The sequence below is a fragment of the Leucoraja erinacea genome, chromosome 6 (assembly GCF_028641065.1).
Source record: "Leucoraja erinacea ecotype New England chromosome 6, Leri_hhj_1, whole genome shotgun sequence".
NCBI classification, from domain to species: domain Eukaryota; kingdom Metazoa; phylum Chordata; class Chondrichthyes; order Rajiformes; family Rajidae; genus Leucoraja; species Leucoraja erinaceus.
In genome coordinates this window covers 28207932-28224886 of record NC_073382.1, presented here as the reverse complement: position 1 = coordinate 28224886, position 16955 = coordinate 28207932, and the positions used below count along the sequence as shown (strand labels likewise).

The 16955-nt window shown below is 41.6% G+C and overlaps 1 long non-coding RNA gene across 2 annotated transcripts; it reads left to right on the top strand.

The window, feature by feature from the left end:
* Positions 1-3477: 3477 nt before the first annotated feature.
* Positions 3478-14822, top strand: LOC129697985 (uncharacterized). 2 transcript variants are annotated; one of them, XR_008723599.1, is made up of 4 exons: positions 3478-4440; positions 5139-5230; positions 12465-12555; positions 14196-14822. It is a non-coding gene; the product is annotated as an uncharacterized LOC129697985 (long non-coding RNA). The 2 variants fall into 2 exon arrangements; XR_008723598.1 differs by having other exon boundaries at positions 3478-4722.
* The last annotated feature ends 2133 nt before the right edge of the window (positions 14823-16955 follow it).

Below are 16955 nucleotides of genomic sequence, written 5' to 3'. Positions count from 1 at the left end.
GGACGACCAGAATTGCCCCCAATACACCAAATGAGACGTAACCGTGGTCTTCTTTAGCTGCACATGACCTCCTGACCCTTATACTCAATGCCACATGCGATGAATCAATGGTGCTTTATCGTCACATGTACCAATGCACAATTACTTTTTTTTTGCTTTCAGTTCAATAAAATATTGCATACCTGGGCTTCCGTTGGTGCTATGGAGGGATAGAGCTCCATGCCAGCTAGCTCCATGCAAAATTGACTGAAAACGGGGACAAGAACGGTACTGACCTGCTGATAGCGCACCGGCTGCTGGCAACGAGTGAGTGGCGTCATCAGGCGCGCGACTCCGGCGGTATGTCTACCCAACATACCCCCTCCCCAAGACGAAAAGAGCCGTTAAGCCCAAGCAACTAGTGGAAGAAGTAGGCCCGACTGAAGCCTCAATCTAAATTTCAACGTCGTCCCAGGAAGATGACTTCAGTTATATGGATCCCATGTGCGGCACAGCAAGGAAATGCAGACAGAGGATTAATACTATGGCCAAGTGTGGGAAGCATACTGGACACAGCATGATGCAGCCCTCGATTTTCCTACAAAGAGGCTAACTAATATTGCAAGCCAATGCTGTTGGGACTGATCCCAGTCTGTGGCTTACTTTTGAGAAAAAATATTGAACCACATTATTAAATGAATGGTGCAATTTCAACTTAATTTGACATGCCGTCAATTAACAAGATCAAATGCAATACTGCTTTTACATAGCACCCAATGTCAATCTATAATCCCATGTGTTTCTTAAGGGTCTCTTCAGGCAAGAAAGATACTCATGCCATGGGGAAAAAAAACAACTTAGTTAAAAGGCATTTTGTTTCAATGCCACCTCAACCGTAGTTTTTATTCAGGAGAATTGGCAGTTATTTTAAAATGCCACATATGTATATATATTATATTGCCTTTCTGGAGTGGGATAAATCTCACTTTTGGCTACATATGATGCAAAATAGCTGGTTTTGTTCTCTTTCAACATTTCCCCCTTTTGTTTGAAACTAACTGACTCCTCCTGGAATTAACAACTTTTACTGATGTAGAAAGCTCAACACAACACCATGTCATCTGGTGAAACTATTATCAAAAGAAATTTGAAGCGAGCAGCTTGAAGAGGCATACACGCAAATGACCAAATCTTTAGTGGAGAGATAGATTTTTGTGAGAACATAGAAAAGCAGCAGATGTTTAAGGAAGGGATTTCAGTTGTTATGGCCATGGCAGCTGTAGGGACAGTCGACATTGATGAAGCAATTAAATCTGAATATGATCAACAGGGCACAATTGGAGAAATATCAGCTGGGGAGAGACATTGGAAAAGGGGAGGGGGGAGACCATGTAGTAAATGGGATATCTTCTCATCCAGTTGCTCAGCAGGATGGGACAACTGACAAATTTCACTCGTCACTGATTAGCTGCTAATGTTTTGGTCAGGAAGAGTATTATTTATTCTGTTTCAATAGACAATAGACAATAGACAATAGACAATAGACAATAGGTTATTGATGTTACTGGTGTGACATCAATAACCTTCAACTCAATGTCAATAAAACAAAAGAAATAACTATGGACTTCAGGAAGAAACAGACTGCACACATCCCACTCACCATCAATGGCAGTGCAGTGGAGTCTGTGAAAAGCACCAAGTTCCTGGGAGTGCACATCACAGATGATCAGACATGGTCCACCAACACCATCTCCCTAGTCAAGAAAGCACAGCAACGCCTCCACTTCCTTCGACGGATGAGGAGAGCCGACCTCCCCCCTTCTGCCCTCACCACTTTTTACAGGGGTACCATTGAGAGCATTCTTACCAGCAGTCTCTCAGTCTGGTATGGCAGTTGCTCTGCTGCTGACCAGAAGGCTCTACAGAGAGTGGTGAGGACAGCGGAGAAGATCACCAGATCACCCCAACCAGCAATCCAGGACTTATACCCATCTCGCTGTCGCAAGAGAGCAAGCAATATCATCAAAGACACCACCCACCCAGCACACAAACTGTTCACCCTCCTACCATCCGGCAAACGCTACCGCAGCATGCGGAGCAAAACCACCAGATTCAAAAACAGCTTTTGCCCTCAGGCCGTCAGACTACTCAACACACTCAAGAGAATTCCATGAACATTACACAAACAAAGACCAACTGACTGTCAAAATAACTTTAACTCAATGTCTGCAGTATGCTATTTGCACTTTTCTATATTGCACCTTTTATTATTGCACCTTAATAACAAACCTTAAAATTTTACTACACTCTGGCACACTGTGAATATTTTATATAATGTATATGTCCATTGTCTATCTTTATTGGTATATAGTCTGTCTGTGTTATAAATATTACTTGCACATTTGGAGTATGGGGAAACGCAATTTCAATCCTCTGTGTAACTACTTGTTGCATTATTTGAATTGACAATACAGTTTACTTTGATTTTGACAATAGACAAAACGTGCAGGAGTAGGTCATTTGGCCCTTCGAGCCAACACTGCCATTCAATGTGATCATGGCTGATCATCCCCAATCAGTGCCCCATTCCTCCCTTCTCCCCATATCCCCTGACTCCACTATTTTTAAGAGCCCTATCTAGCTCTCTTGAAAGCATCCAGAGAACTTGCCTCCACCGCCCTCTGAGGCAGAGAATTCCACAGACTCACCACTCTCTGTGAGAAAAAGTGTTTCCTCATCTCCGTTCTAAATGGCTTACTCCTTATTTTTAAACTGTGGCCCCTAGTTCTGGACAAATGACCTGGCCAAGCACCTTGATAGTAACGTCATCCCGGATTTAGTTGTGCTGGACTTTTCTAAAGCATTTGATGTCATCCCACACCAGAGACTCCTTCGGAAGCTTGACTACTATGGTATTTGTTCCAACACAAAACGATGGATTTCCAGTTTCCTGACAAAACGTCTTCAGCGTGTGTGTGTGAACGGAAAGAGCTCCAATTGGAATCCAGTGTTGTGGTACACCTCAGGGCACAGTACTTGGCCCACACCTATTTTTGCTTTACATAAATGACATCCATGAAAAAGTCGCAAGTACGACCAGACTATTCGCTGATGATTGTTTGCTGTACCGTCCAATTAAGACAGCTGATGATGAAGATGCTCTCTAAAAGGATTTCGATAGTATGGTTGAGTGGTCACTACAATGGGGCATGCAGTTCAAACCTTCCAAATGTGAAACCATGCGTGTCACCAGAAAGAGGAATCCAGGCGAAACATCTTACAACATACTTGTTGCCACCCTTGAAGAATCCAAACAAACCAAGTATCTTGGCATCAAATTGCAGAATGATCTGCGTTGGAATGGTCAGACTCATCATGCAACGGTGAAAGCAACAGGTGTCCTAAACTTCCTGAGGTGCAACTTTCATCATTGTTCAACTTCTGTCAAGGAGAAGTTATACTTCACCCTCGTTAGACCTCATTTGGACTATGCAGTAGCAGCATGGGACCCACACACAAACAAAAACATTTCTTCCATCGAACGTGTCCAAAGACAGGCAGCTCGATTTGTTACTAACACCTATGAGAGAGAAGCGAGTGTCACCAAACTTCTGAATTCTCTGGGGTGGAACCCATTCCAAGTCAGACGTGAAGCTCACCGTTTGACCTGTTTTTACAAAATGTTAAATGGTCAGCTCGACATAGATTACAAAACTTACACCAACTGTGATCCCAGCTACTAAGAAAGATGTGTACAGCAATTTGTTCTTCCCCCGCACAATTAAAGCATGGAATAATCTCCACCCTTCTATAGTTACCCTACCAGATGCAACTAAATTTACAGTAGCTCTTTCTTCCCAATAACCCTTTCTGGCTTAATCCCTCCTTTCACCACCTCCAGTTTAAATTCCATTTGGAATATTTTGGAGGACCAAGAAACCAAGAACCAAGACTCCCCCAACATCGGGAACATGTTTCCTGCCTCTAGCATGTCCAAGTCTTTAAAATTCTTATATGTTTTATATGTTTCAGCTCCAATGATGAGCAGCACATATACCAGAATTATCCAAAGGAATATCCAAACAATTAATGAAGACATTTTCCGATGCCGGCCACTATCGAAGCAAGAGCACTGACGCCGGGTTTAGTTTAGTTTAGTTTAGAGATGCAGCGTAGAAACAGGTGCTTTAGCCCCCCGAGTCCACACTGACCAATGATCACCCATACACTAGTTCTATCCTATACACTAAGGACATTTTGCAGAAGCCAATTAACCTACAAAACAGCACGTCTTTGGAATATGGGAGGAAACCAGAGCAGCTGGAGAAATCCCACTCACACAAGCAGAACATACAAACACAGCACAGGCATCACCCATAGTCAGGATCGAACCCAGATCTCTGGCGCTGTAAGGCAGCAACTCTACTACTATGCAGCTGTGCTGCCTATGGTTCAATAGAGGTAAGAGTAAATGAATGGAATTGGAGTAGGAATTTGAAGAAGATTGCTGGAGATATGTGAGAGTGACAGCATTCTGCTGTCATTGGCTTTATTTACTGAAAAAGAGTTATTTGTGCATCTTAACAAACCCAAATTCACCAGTGAACTGCAAATAGGTTATTTGGGTGAATCAGATCAAATTAAAAGCTGCATCACTCATGGCAAAGGCACCTATAAAACTGGCTTTTACATTTAAAAAAAATCACAGTTGAATGCTATGCTTTCAGCCAAGACTCTAGCCAAGTAGGTGATTATTTACTTCATTTAAATGTCCTGAAATTTTCTCAATGCTTTTGTGATACTTATACTTATACAACGTTTGTGTGCATGTGTATATTTGCATTATGCATATATGTATTAGTAGATCTATTTGCACTGCTTCAACTTGTAACATTTTTAATGAAAAAAGACTGTCATGGCCACAGAGAAGCCCAGCCATTTTGTATTGCATGAAATGTCATTGTGTAAACTGCTCAGCCAACATTTCTAAATGCCAAATCAGTTGCCAGGAAAGCTGTATTCTGTTATTTGTGTGAAAAGTTTGTAATTGCTGGCTTTATTCAAAATCAATTTTCCTATGTGTGTCTTAAATCTCTGTGAGAGGTAGTTAAACATACAATTGGAAAGGAAAACATTTATTCCGTTTTCTTTTGAGACAGGAGGAAAATGATTTTAGACTTTCTCAGAGGAACAAGACATTCCTGTCAAAAATATTCCAGGCACTTTATTTGCTGGCTCCGAGAAGAAAACAGTAAGAATTTGATTTTGTCTTCCTGAATGTTTTGGGGCAAAAGCAGTCAGATTTCTTCATTTCAGTCAGTGGTGTATTTTCTCCCAAGTCAAATATTATCAGCCAATAAGGAGTTTGTTTATCCTCCAAGGCATTTAATACATTCCATCATCTCTGCTTTACGATTTATCTCCAGCCATGATTTTTATTTCAATCATTTATTTTCCGAACAAATGTATTATGTGATTTTTTTTGTTATCCTTTGAACACTTGCAATTTCAAGACGATACTCTTTGGTACATAGTGTGGAATTATTTGCCGTACAACTGGCTGGCTTATTGAAGGAGGCTCCACACCACCAGCTTCGTATGTCACTGGAATGCTTATGCCTGCTCGGAACAAACAGCCTGGTATCAAAGGTCTAGCGCACAGAGATCTTGCTAAAGGGAAAATTAGATGCAATGACTATACATAATTGGAGGGCAATTTTAAATCTGCATCTGCTTCTTGTCCTTTTTCTTTTAGTCTGTTCAACATATTTAACTTTTCCTTCAATATTCTCCCATTTCTCTTTCACATGCCAGTGCCAATGTTAATCATAAACTGCATGCTATAAAGCACATTCTTGGAATGTGGGTCTCAGAGGACATTTAAGTCCATGCAGCCTCTTTAGCCTGTTCCAACGTTCAATGGGATCATTGCTAATCAGCTTCTCAACATCTACTACATTGATTCTTCTCAAAATCTTACACGGCACCCTGAGTTCAACTCCTATCTCTCCTGTGAGTCTTATTCAATATCTCCTCCAATGATAATTCTTTAATTGCAGGAAATAATTTCATGAATCTTGGCTGCACCTAATTCCAGGGCAACAACAGTTAAAGCTTTGTTATCCAGTAAGTGCCGGAGTTGTCAGTGCCAGTTAATGATTTACATTGCTTAACTCACTGTTAGCCTGGGCACTCCCTCAGCACAGTCTTGATATCAGCTGAGGCATTCTCTCATACAGCTGGAAAGTGATTATCCACTTGTTGTATAGTTGAAATGTGCTATGACAATTCTCTCAGAATAGCAATGATCCCTACCCTCAACTGTTCTTTAGAAACCTGGTCAATCGACCATAGATACATTAAAGCACTGAAGAAATGCCACCAATGGTGCCTTCTCAAAATCCTCCTTACTGGAAGGACAGATGAACTAATGCCACTCTCCCAAATCAAAATCCTTGGCATCAGGACTCATATTCAACAAACTCCATAGTACAGACCAGTTTTTGACATGCTGGTACAAGACTCTTCAAATAACATCTACCTGAGTGAATATTTTCCTTCTTTATATTCCATCCCACCCTCTTTCCAACCTCATTAATCTTTCTATGTCCCTTTACAGATCCTTGGCTCCTCATCACGCCTAGTTTACCCATCTTGTCATCAATAAATTCAGACACTTTCCATTCCGTCCTTTCAACCAACTCTTCAATAAAATAGTGAATACCTAGTGATCTGGTTATCACCTCGTAGCCCCTTGATGCCACTTGAAAACAAAACCCTTCTCTCTGCTTTCTAACATTTGACTGATCCAAAAATTTAAATCACAAGGGATAAACATTGGTTGCGTAATAGGACAGGGTAGTGGTGGATAGGTGTTTTTGTGACTGGAACTCTGCATAACGGTGTACCACAGGGATTAGTGCTCAGACATTGGTCAATGGATCAGGCAGCATCTGTAGAGGTCATAGATGGGTGACATTTCCATATCCTCCATAGAGGTATGCTTGGGATATGATTGGTAAATTTATCACAACATTTTGTGGAGTTGCAGATAATGAAGAAGGTTGTTTAAAATTATGGCAGGACGTGGATCAGCTAGAACAGTGTGTGGTAATCCAATTTGGGAGCATGTATGCCATATATTCTGTTGGAGCATGAACGGCAGGGACCTTAAAGTACAGTGAGACCTTGAAGCGCAAGTGCACCAATCGTAAAAAAAATGAAAAGGCAGATAGGACAGTGAAAAGGACATTTCCTGTGCTTTCCTTCATAGGCCAAACATTGAGTGTAACAGTTGAGATGCCATTTTGCAGTTGTACAGAACATGGATTAGATCACGCTGAGAGTATTACATAATGTATAGTTCCAGTTGTCACATCACAGCAAGTATGTGTTAATGTAAGGAGAGAAGAGAAGAGATTCACCAGGATATTGCTTGCATGTGAAGGGAGAGATTAAATAGGCTTGGTTTACACTCACTGAAAAGCAGACTGAAAGGTGGCCTGTTGAGACTTGCAAAATATGAAGGGCATAGATAGGATTTTTTTTTTCCCAGGGCAGGGAAATTTAGAACTAGAGGGCATATGATTAAGGTGAGAGGGAAGACATGTAAATGAGATACGAGGTGTAGGTTTTTCACACAGAGGATATTGGATATTTTGAGCAAGCTGTCAGAGGAGGAGGTGCATGCACCATGTAAAAGGCTTTTGGACAGTTACTTGGACAGGAAAGATGTAGAGAAATATGGGCAAATGGGATTAGTGGAGAAGGGCAATATAGTTGGCATGAACAAAGTGGGCCATGAGTTCTTGACTCTATGTTATACATTTCTCTGATTTAATGATAATCATTGAATTATTACACCGGAAAAGGAAGTCCCATTCCGTTAGTACAATTCCATGTCTTTCCCTATATTTCTGTAACTTATTAGCCACTCAAGTGTTCATCAAATTCGTTCCTGAAGACACTTGATTAATTCTGTTCCCACCAATGCTACAGGCAGTGAACCTCTTGTATAACTGCATTCAAGAGTTAAGAGTGTTTTATTGCCAAATGTCCCAAAAATGAATTCTTATTGCAGCAGCCGCTCAACAGGTTCCTAAACACAGTATTCAGTAGATAACACAGCAAACAAAAGAAAAGTATAATACATTTTTTTTAAAGAATATAATGTAAAATAAAACAAAGGCCAAAGATCTGTCCAATCCAGGCAGTTCTAGTTTGGAGTTTAGTTGGAGTTCGTAGTGTTCAATAGTCTAATGGTTGTTCATAAGAAGCTGTTCCTGAACCTAGACTATTCAGAATATAAAAAGATTTTCTTCACGTCTACCTTGTTTTCTTTGCCCAAATTTTTAAATCAGTGTCCGTTTGTTCTTTACGTATCAAATCATGGGGACAGAGTGAGTGATGTACTCACGCCTCTTATCTCCTTACAGTATCTTCTTATCTCACAACCATTTGTCTTTTCATATCTGGCTTTTGTCCAACTATGTGCCAATCAAAACCTCCATCAGTTGCATCCACCTATCATTTGCTTGGTTTTGTGTTGACCTCACCACTCTTCTATCTTTCTGCCCCCTACTACAATAAGTCTGAAGAAGGCCCCAACCCAAGATGTTGCCTATCCATGTTCTTCAGAGATGATTCTTGACCCAAAGATAGACGCAAAATGCTGGAGTAACTCAGCGGGACCGGCAGCATCTCTGGAGAGAAGGAATGGGTGACATTTTGGGTCGAGACCCTTCTTCAGACCCGCTTGACCCACTAAGTTACTCCAGAACTTTGTGTCTTTTGTTTTGTAAACCAGCATCTGTAATTCATTGTGTCTAGGCTTTCATTATGTATCTGAATAGGAGAAGCTGGAGTTGTCATCCTTTGAACAGATAAGGTTGCAAAAGGATTGATAGAGTTATTTCAGCGCATGAAGGGCAGATAGGGAGCAATAGAAACATAGAAACATAGAAAATAGGTGCAGGAGGAGGCCATTCAGCCCTTCGAGCCAGCACCACCATTCATTGTGATCATAGCTGATCGTCCCCAATCAATAACCCATGCCTGCCTTCACCACATACCCATGCCTGCCTTCTCCCCAATGTTTCCCATTGGGGAAGGAATCTAGAAATATGGATCACAGAAAGTAGACGATTGGAATGAAATAATCAATGAGATGCAAAGATAAATATTTCAATGGAGTGAGTGGTTAGGGTCTGGAATACTTTGCCAGAAGTGTAACAACATTCTATGTAACAACATTCTATTTTAGTGTAACAACATTCTATTTTGGACTCAAACTCGTTTTCACTAGTTGGAGAATCTAGGACCAGAGGGCATCGCCTCAGAATAAAAGGACATCCTTTAAGGAAGAAGATGAGGTGGAATTTATTTAGTCAGAGGGAGGTGAATTTGTGGAATTCATTGCCACAGAAGGCTGTGGAGGCCGTCAATAGATATGTTTAAGGCATAAATAGATAGATTTTTGATTAGTACAGGTGTCATGGGGTTATGGAGAGAAGGCAGGAGAATGGGGTTAAGAGGGAAAGATAGATCAGCCATGTTTTAATTGCAGAGTGGACTTGAGTAGAATGGCCAAATTCTGCTCCTATCAATTATGAACGTAAAGAGAGCTGGATAAGCATCTGAAACAAAATAATTTACAGGACAAAATGGCTGGATAATGGACCTAGCCAACTAGTTATTTTATTGATTTAGTATGAACTAGACTAAGACTAAGTGGGACCCATTGAAAGTGTTAAAGCGAGCTGCCTTGCCTTTGGTTTTGAAAGCGCTAAATCGAGCTGCCTTGCCTAATTAGAGCTACAATGCCTTCTATGTAATTAAAAGTCTAATCTTGACCACTGCCTGTTTGTGCTTTAAATTGATTTTAGAAAAAACGCTACCATGTAGCATGTGAGGGTTGGTCCCCCAACGCAATATTCCACCTCTCCACCAATTCCAATATTGGTGGCCAATGGGGGTGGGGGGTGCTTTCTGGAGTGCTAGTATGCGTGTTGTGCACTGAAGGGACTGTGTTCCAGAGGGCTAGTATGGACATTGTGGGATGAATGGATTATTGGGCTGGCGGCTCAGTCACTCAAGCCTGTTGTGCTGACAGCTCACACTCATGGCAGTTTACTCATGGCTATTCCTTGAAATTATATTTCAAGCAGGGTGCAAGGGCACCAAATTCAAGTGCAGTTTCATACCATTTCAAGCAGGTTGCAAGGCCACTAAAGACAGCAAGATAACCTCTCCCTCCCCCACCTTGCAGAGACTGAGCCACGCCCACACTTCCGGGTTTTATAGTCCCTCCACACCTCCCACCAGAAAGGGCAAGGCCTTCATGGCATGATTGACAGGAGAGAGAATCTCAACATTTTTTCAACACTAATAACTTTTATTTTTCATCTATGGGAAAAATCCTCGGCACCTGATGAGTGGAGGGGGACTGATAAGATGGCCAAAAATCACAGCCGTACGTGGTAGCGTTTTTTTCTAAAATCAATATAAAGCGCAAATAGGTAGTGGTCAAGATTAGACTTATAATTATATAGAAGGCAAGGCAGCTCTAATTAGGCAAGACCGCTCTAATTAGGCAAGGCACCTCGCTATAGCACTTTCAAAACCAAAGACAAGGCAGCTTGCTTTAGCACTTTCAAAACCAAAGGCAACGCAGCTTGCTTTAGCACTTTCAAAACCCAAGGCAACACAGCTTGATTTAGCACTTTCAAAACCCAAGGCAACACAGCTTGCTTTAGCACTTTCAAAACAAAACACACTTTTGCATTTTCAAACTACATTTTCAAACCACTTTAAAGGCACTGACAGGTCAGTAAAACAACTCACAGTTTAGTAGACATGTGTTCAGTGTTATTCACAGCTCAGACTGAGAATTGCGACCTCTCGCTCCCCCATCTTGTAGAGAACTGAGGCACCTCCACACGTCCGGGTTTTATAGTCCCTCCGGAAGAGGCTGGCCTTCTGGAGTGAGAATCTCAACATTTTTTAAACACTAATAATTATTTTATTTTTCATCGATGGGAAAAATCCTCTTGTCCTGCGCAGCGGAGGAGGACTCTGAGTAATATGACCCAAAATCACAGCCATAAGTGGCAACGTTTCTTCTAAAATCAATATACAGAACAACAGGAAGTAGTCAAGATCAGACTTTTATTAATATAGATTTGAAGAGTCGAAATGTCTTTTGGTGCTGTAGTTGATCTGTGATTACTTTAAATCTTCTCTGACCTTTTTTTTTTTGCACTGAGGAGAACAATCCATCTTCACCACTTACTTTTTAGCCGAAATCCTTACCACTAGAACAATTATTTTCTTCAACCCTCCAGGACAATTACATCCTTCCTAAAGTTAGATGATGGAAATTGGAAGCTACACTTTATTTATGGCTAAATCAATATTTTATACGTAAAGCTATGTCCCTGCTTCTGTACGACATAATTCCATTTACAAATCCCAGAAACTAATGTCTTTCACTCACCAATCTCTGGAGCTGTTTTCTCACTTTCAAATGCTTTTATTTTACACCTGGATTCACTTCTATATGTTTTGATACACACTTTAGAACAGTGTCATTCTATCTATATTGTCTCTCATTCTTTCAGTCAAACTATATAAATTCACACTTTTCAGTATTAACTGGTTCAGAAATGAAAGCTTCATGACTTGGACGTGGCTAACATATGGAGAAACTCACAGGGAGCAATTTTAACTCTATCCTCTCCACATAAATAGGGCAGGTAGGAAGAGAAAATCACACACTACTTTGCAATCTCTGGAACCAGTTGCGGTAGTTAATTCCAGTTTTTACCACCTATCACTGATTCTTCATCCAAGGCAGTCACTTGTGATTGAGCTTGACTTGCATTCACTCTAGTTTTAGAGGTTCATCGGTGGTTTAGGCCAATATGGGAACAACTGGGCAGGACAAGGTACGGCGGTAGAGATGCTGCCTCCCAGCGCCAGTGACCAGGGTTTGATCCTAACCTCAGGTGCTCTCCATGTGGAATTTGCACATTCTATCTGTAACCACGTTGGTTTTCTCAGGGTACTCTGATTTCCTCCCACATTTCACATTCCAAAGATAGGTTTGTAAGTTAATTGGCCTCTGTAAATTGCCTCTTGTGTGTAGGGCTTGGATGAGAGAGTGGGATAACATCGAACTAGTGTGATGGTTGGCATGTTGGGCTAAAGGGCCCGTTTCCACACTGTATCTCCAAAACTAAAAACTAAAATAAATTAAAACTAAGACATGCTCTTGCACAACTGGCATGGAGGCATGTGAACAGTTCCCTTCATCACTCACGCAGTGTCTCTGTGTGTGTCTTTGTAGATATTGAAGTCTGCATTAAATATCCTGAAAGTTCCTTCTTCACTTCGAACAGTCATAGGCTAGAGATTACCAAAAGTCAGTATGAACTTGTTAATCTTCAAGTTGAGTATATCCTTAAACTTTTGCTTCTGTCTTTTAGATAATATCTATTAAGGATGGAGTTCAGAATAAAGTGTCTGTTTCAGAAGTCCAGCGTTGGGCGGAAAGAACTCATATGCAAGGGTGGCAAGGTAATTAAATAACATTTTTAAATGTTATTTTTAATTGAGTCTTGAGCTTTCTTGATGTAATGCAATTGGGGGTCAAAGAAAGTGGAAATAATATGGTGGAAGCTAAAAATGTTTAGAATTTTTTCATGAGGCCTGGAGGACTAATTCATATTTCAATGAAGGTTGTTGAGTTGATGTATGTATGGTATGGACATATACATATGAGCGTTCAGCTTCATAAAACGTTGGTTGGGCAGTATTCAGAGTATTGTGTGCAATTCCAGTTGCCTCCTTACAGGAAGGATACAGAGACATTGTCGGGGATACAGAAGAGGTTTCCCAGAATGCTGCCTGGATTACAGGGTATTAGCTGTTAGGAGAGGTTGGACAAACGTCAATTTCAAACGTTTTCTCTGGTGCATTGGAGGTTGAGGGGAGACCAGATAGAAATATATAAAATTTATGAGAGGCACGGATAGGGTAGACAGTGAGGACCATTTTCTAAAGGTGGAAATGCAAAAGACTAAAGGACATAACTTTAAGGTCAGAAGGGAAAAGTTTAAAAGAGATGAACAAGTTGACATTTTAAACAGAAAGTGGTAGATGCCTGGATTATGCTGCCAGGGATAGTGGTAGAAGCAGGTATAATAGTGGTTTAAGAGGCCATTAGATAGGCATATACATGCAGGGAATGGGGATATATAGAGATTACAATCAGGCAGAGGAGATCAGATTAACTTAACATCATGTTCTGCATACATATTGTGGGCCGATGGGCCTGTTCTGCGCTGTAATGTTCTATGTTTAATGTTCACTACTCAAGCAGTGAGCAATGAGGCCCAGAGTTAAAAATCGGGTCTCAGTTGTTGTTTGCTCTGCACACAGCTGTAGTCTCTTAGGGTATATGTACTGTTTCCTGCTTCGTGGTTCTGTTGTGTGCAGTTTTCCATTGACGGTGGAGAATCTCCCATTTAATATCATGAGTACTGTGCTTGCCAGGAGTTTGGGCCTCTTGAGAAACAAGAACAGTCTGAACTTCGAAATCTCCTCACCCGAACCTTTCCTCTCCCAGAGGTGATGAACAGAGGAATGCCACACCCGTGTAATCTCCATGGTATCTTTACCTTTTAAGATACATTTACTTCAATGTATGTAACTTGCTCCTCCCCCTCTGCAGGCAAATGAAGAGGGAAAAATTCCCACGCAAGACTTCACTATTTTTCAGACTATCGGGCTGCATTCTTCCTTTTTCTCTCACAGCACAAGCAGGGATTTATGATTATTAATTTAATAAATCAAAAGTAATTGCAAATACCAGTCAAATTACACCACATCAAAATTTCCAGGCATTCCTTCAAGTATTTTGTAGAGCACAATTAAAACCAGAACATACAAGAACAAAACCACAATGAGGGATGCAAGGCACCAAAACCAGTAGGAGCTGCCACGTTTGAGTTGTTAACTAAAACTTTTTTTCCTCACCAATTTTACTCTGTCCTGCAGCGATTGACTTCTTATTAAGGGACAGTTCCTTAGGTTCTGGCTGACATCCAGGTTTTGTCCATGTTGCTATTATCCACGTGCAAGATTTGACAGCCAATGTTAGCAAGTTATTTAACAGTAGGATAGCAAATCTAAGCTCTCTCTTATGCTCCATCCAGGTCCAGATCCACTACAGAATACCATAATCAGATGACTTTACTACTTTTTCTTAACATTTGGCTGATATGGCCAATTGTAAACCCCTGCCAATGCATTGATTGGAATAAAATGCCTCTGCGTAGATTGAACAATAGGACTGGGATTTGAGCTGCAGGCTAAGTTCGATCAAGTGGATGCCAAGCGATTGGGGCAGGGCCTGAATACCATCATGAGCCATAAGCCCAAAACTGGGGTGATCTTTGGCAATGCCACATCTCTACCAGATGACCTCATGGCTCATTTTAAAACAGGTAAAGAAATTTTCACCGGGACGTGTTCCCCCCAACACCCACTGGCTCTGTTCCATATATTTTTTATGGTTGAAGACAGATTTGCTTTAATGAAGATAAACTCTCAGAAAGTGATCGGCCCAGATGGACTCCATGGACAAGTTTTGAAATTGTGCACTTGTGGCGGCACCTGGCAGAATGAACCCTCAGCTCTAGAGGGAGGGGTTAGGTGTCTCGGTGTGGGAGGCGCGGTCACGGGGTTGACCCTTAAGTGTATTTAAGGTCGGTCTATGCCTGTGCCCATTTGAGGAGTAGGGAACTGTATCTTACAGATTAAAATATGTCTCAAGCACACAACCTGCGTCCGCTTAGTTTTTAGCTGGACTCCTGCGAGTCCCCGCTATACACTAATCAATTGTGCACTATTTAGCCTCTTACCAGCTGTCTTTTGTCACCATCTGCTTCAGGAAATCTTTCATCATTCGTCTCCAAGAAAAATAAACTGACTTATCTCAATGACTACTGACCAATAGATCTAACATCAGCAATAATGAAAAGCTTTGAAAGATCGATAATGGTCATTATCAGCACCAGTCTCCTGGACAACCTATTTGTATACAGGAAAAATAGGTCTACAAAGGACACCATCGCTCTTGCACTGTGTTAAACTCTGGATTATCTCGACAATAAGCGCATCTCTGACTGGATGCTATTCATTGACTAATAGACCTGTCCCACTTAGGCGATTTTTCAGCGGACTGCTGGCGACTGTCAAGTTGCTGGCTGTCGCCTGAAAAAACGAAAACTGGAACGGCGACTATCAGAGTGGAACACACACACACAAACACATCGCAAAGGCAGGGGCCAGGGAAAGCGGGGTAGCGCTGTCTGAAATTCACACAGTGCAAAGCTAAGGTGATACAGACACACGCCGCGATGAACAGGAAGGTTGGCGCTAAGGTAAGTCCTTTAAGACAGGCTAGATGCATTGTTCCCGATGTTAGGGTGTAAGGGGTCACAGCTTAAGGATAAGGGGGAAATCCTTTAAAACCGAGAGGAGGGGGGATCTCTGGAACTCTCTGAGGGGAGTTGAGGGGGGGGGGAGAGATGTGGCCCTTGTGGCTAAGGGGATCAGGGGGTATGGAGAGAAGGAGGTAGATACAGTTGGAGATCAGCCATGATCATATTTAAGCAAGCTAGGGCCGAATGGCCTACTCCTGCACCTAATTTCTATGTTTCTATGTTTCTAAAAGAGAGGGGGGGGGGAGAGGGGGTGGGGGGGGGGGAGAACAGAAGGGGGGGAGAAGCAGGTGGAGGCAACAGAAGCTAGACAACTTTTTCAGGTAGAGAAGTTTGGCAGACATTTAACATTACCGGTCGGTTATCCTTGGTTCTGAAAACTCTTGTTTACGTTTTGTTTCCCCAATGAGCCAATTAAAATGACCGGTCAGCAAAGGCGATTAACGAAAACTACCTACTCTATCTCGACTACTACAACTACATGGCTTCCCTAGTACAACTGCACCTACGACTACAGGATTATTGATTATCTCCATGGCGACCAATTTTTGGTTGCAGAAAAATGGACATCCTGACCAGCAGACCTCAGTCATTTATAGTTTAGTTAGTCATAACATTTTCTCCACCTCGACTCTCAACACTGGTGCCCTCAGAATATTGTGCTCGGTCCCTTGTTCATTTCCCTGTACACCCATGACTGTGTGGCCAAGTATAACAACAGCTTGATCTTTAACTTTGCCAATACACCACTGTTGTTGGCCATTCAAGTTCAGGTTCAAGTTCAAGTGAGTTTATTGTCATGTGACCCTGTATAGGACAATGAAATTCTTGCTTTGCTTCAGCACACAGAACATAGTAGGCATTTACTACAAAACAGATAAGTGTGTCCATATACCATAATATAAATATATACACACATTAATAAATAAACTGATAAAGTGCAAATAACAGAAAATGGGTTATTAATAATCAGAGTTTTGTCTGAGCCAGGTTTAATAGCCTGATGACTGTGGGGAAGTAGCTATTCCTGAACCTGGTTGTTGCAGTCTTCAGGCTCCTGTACCTTCTCCCTGAAAGTAGCAGGGAGATGAGTGTGTGGCCAGGATGGTGTGGGTCTTTGATGATACTGCCAGCCTTTTTGAGGCAGCGACTGTGATAAATCCCCTCAATGGAAGGAAGGTCAGAGCCGATGATGGACTAGTCAGTGTTTACTACTTTTTGTAGTCTTTTCCTCTCCGGGGCGCTCAAATTGCCGAACCAAGCCACGATGCAATCGGTCAGCATGCTCTCTACTGTGCACCAGTAGAAGTTAGAGAGAGTCTTCCTTGACAAACCTACTCTCTGTAATCTTCTCTGGAAGATTTCAACAACATTTCAACAACAATGACGAGAAGAAGGACAGCAAAAAGATTGAGATTGTTGTGTCAGGCCAAAAACCTAGCCCTCAGCGTTAGCGAGACAAAAGAGTTG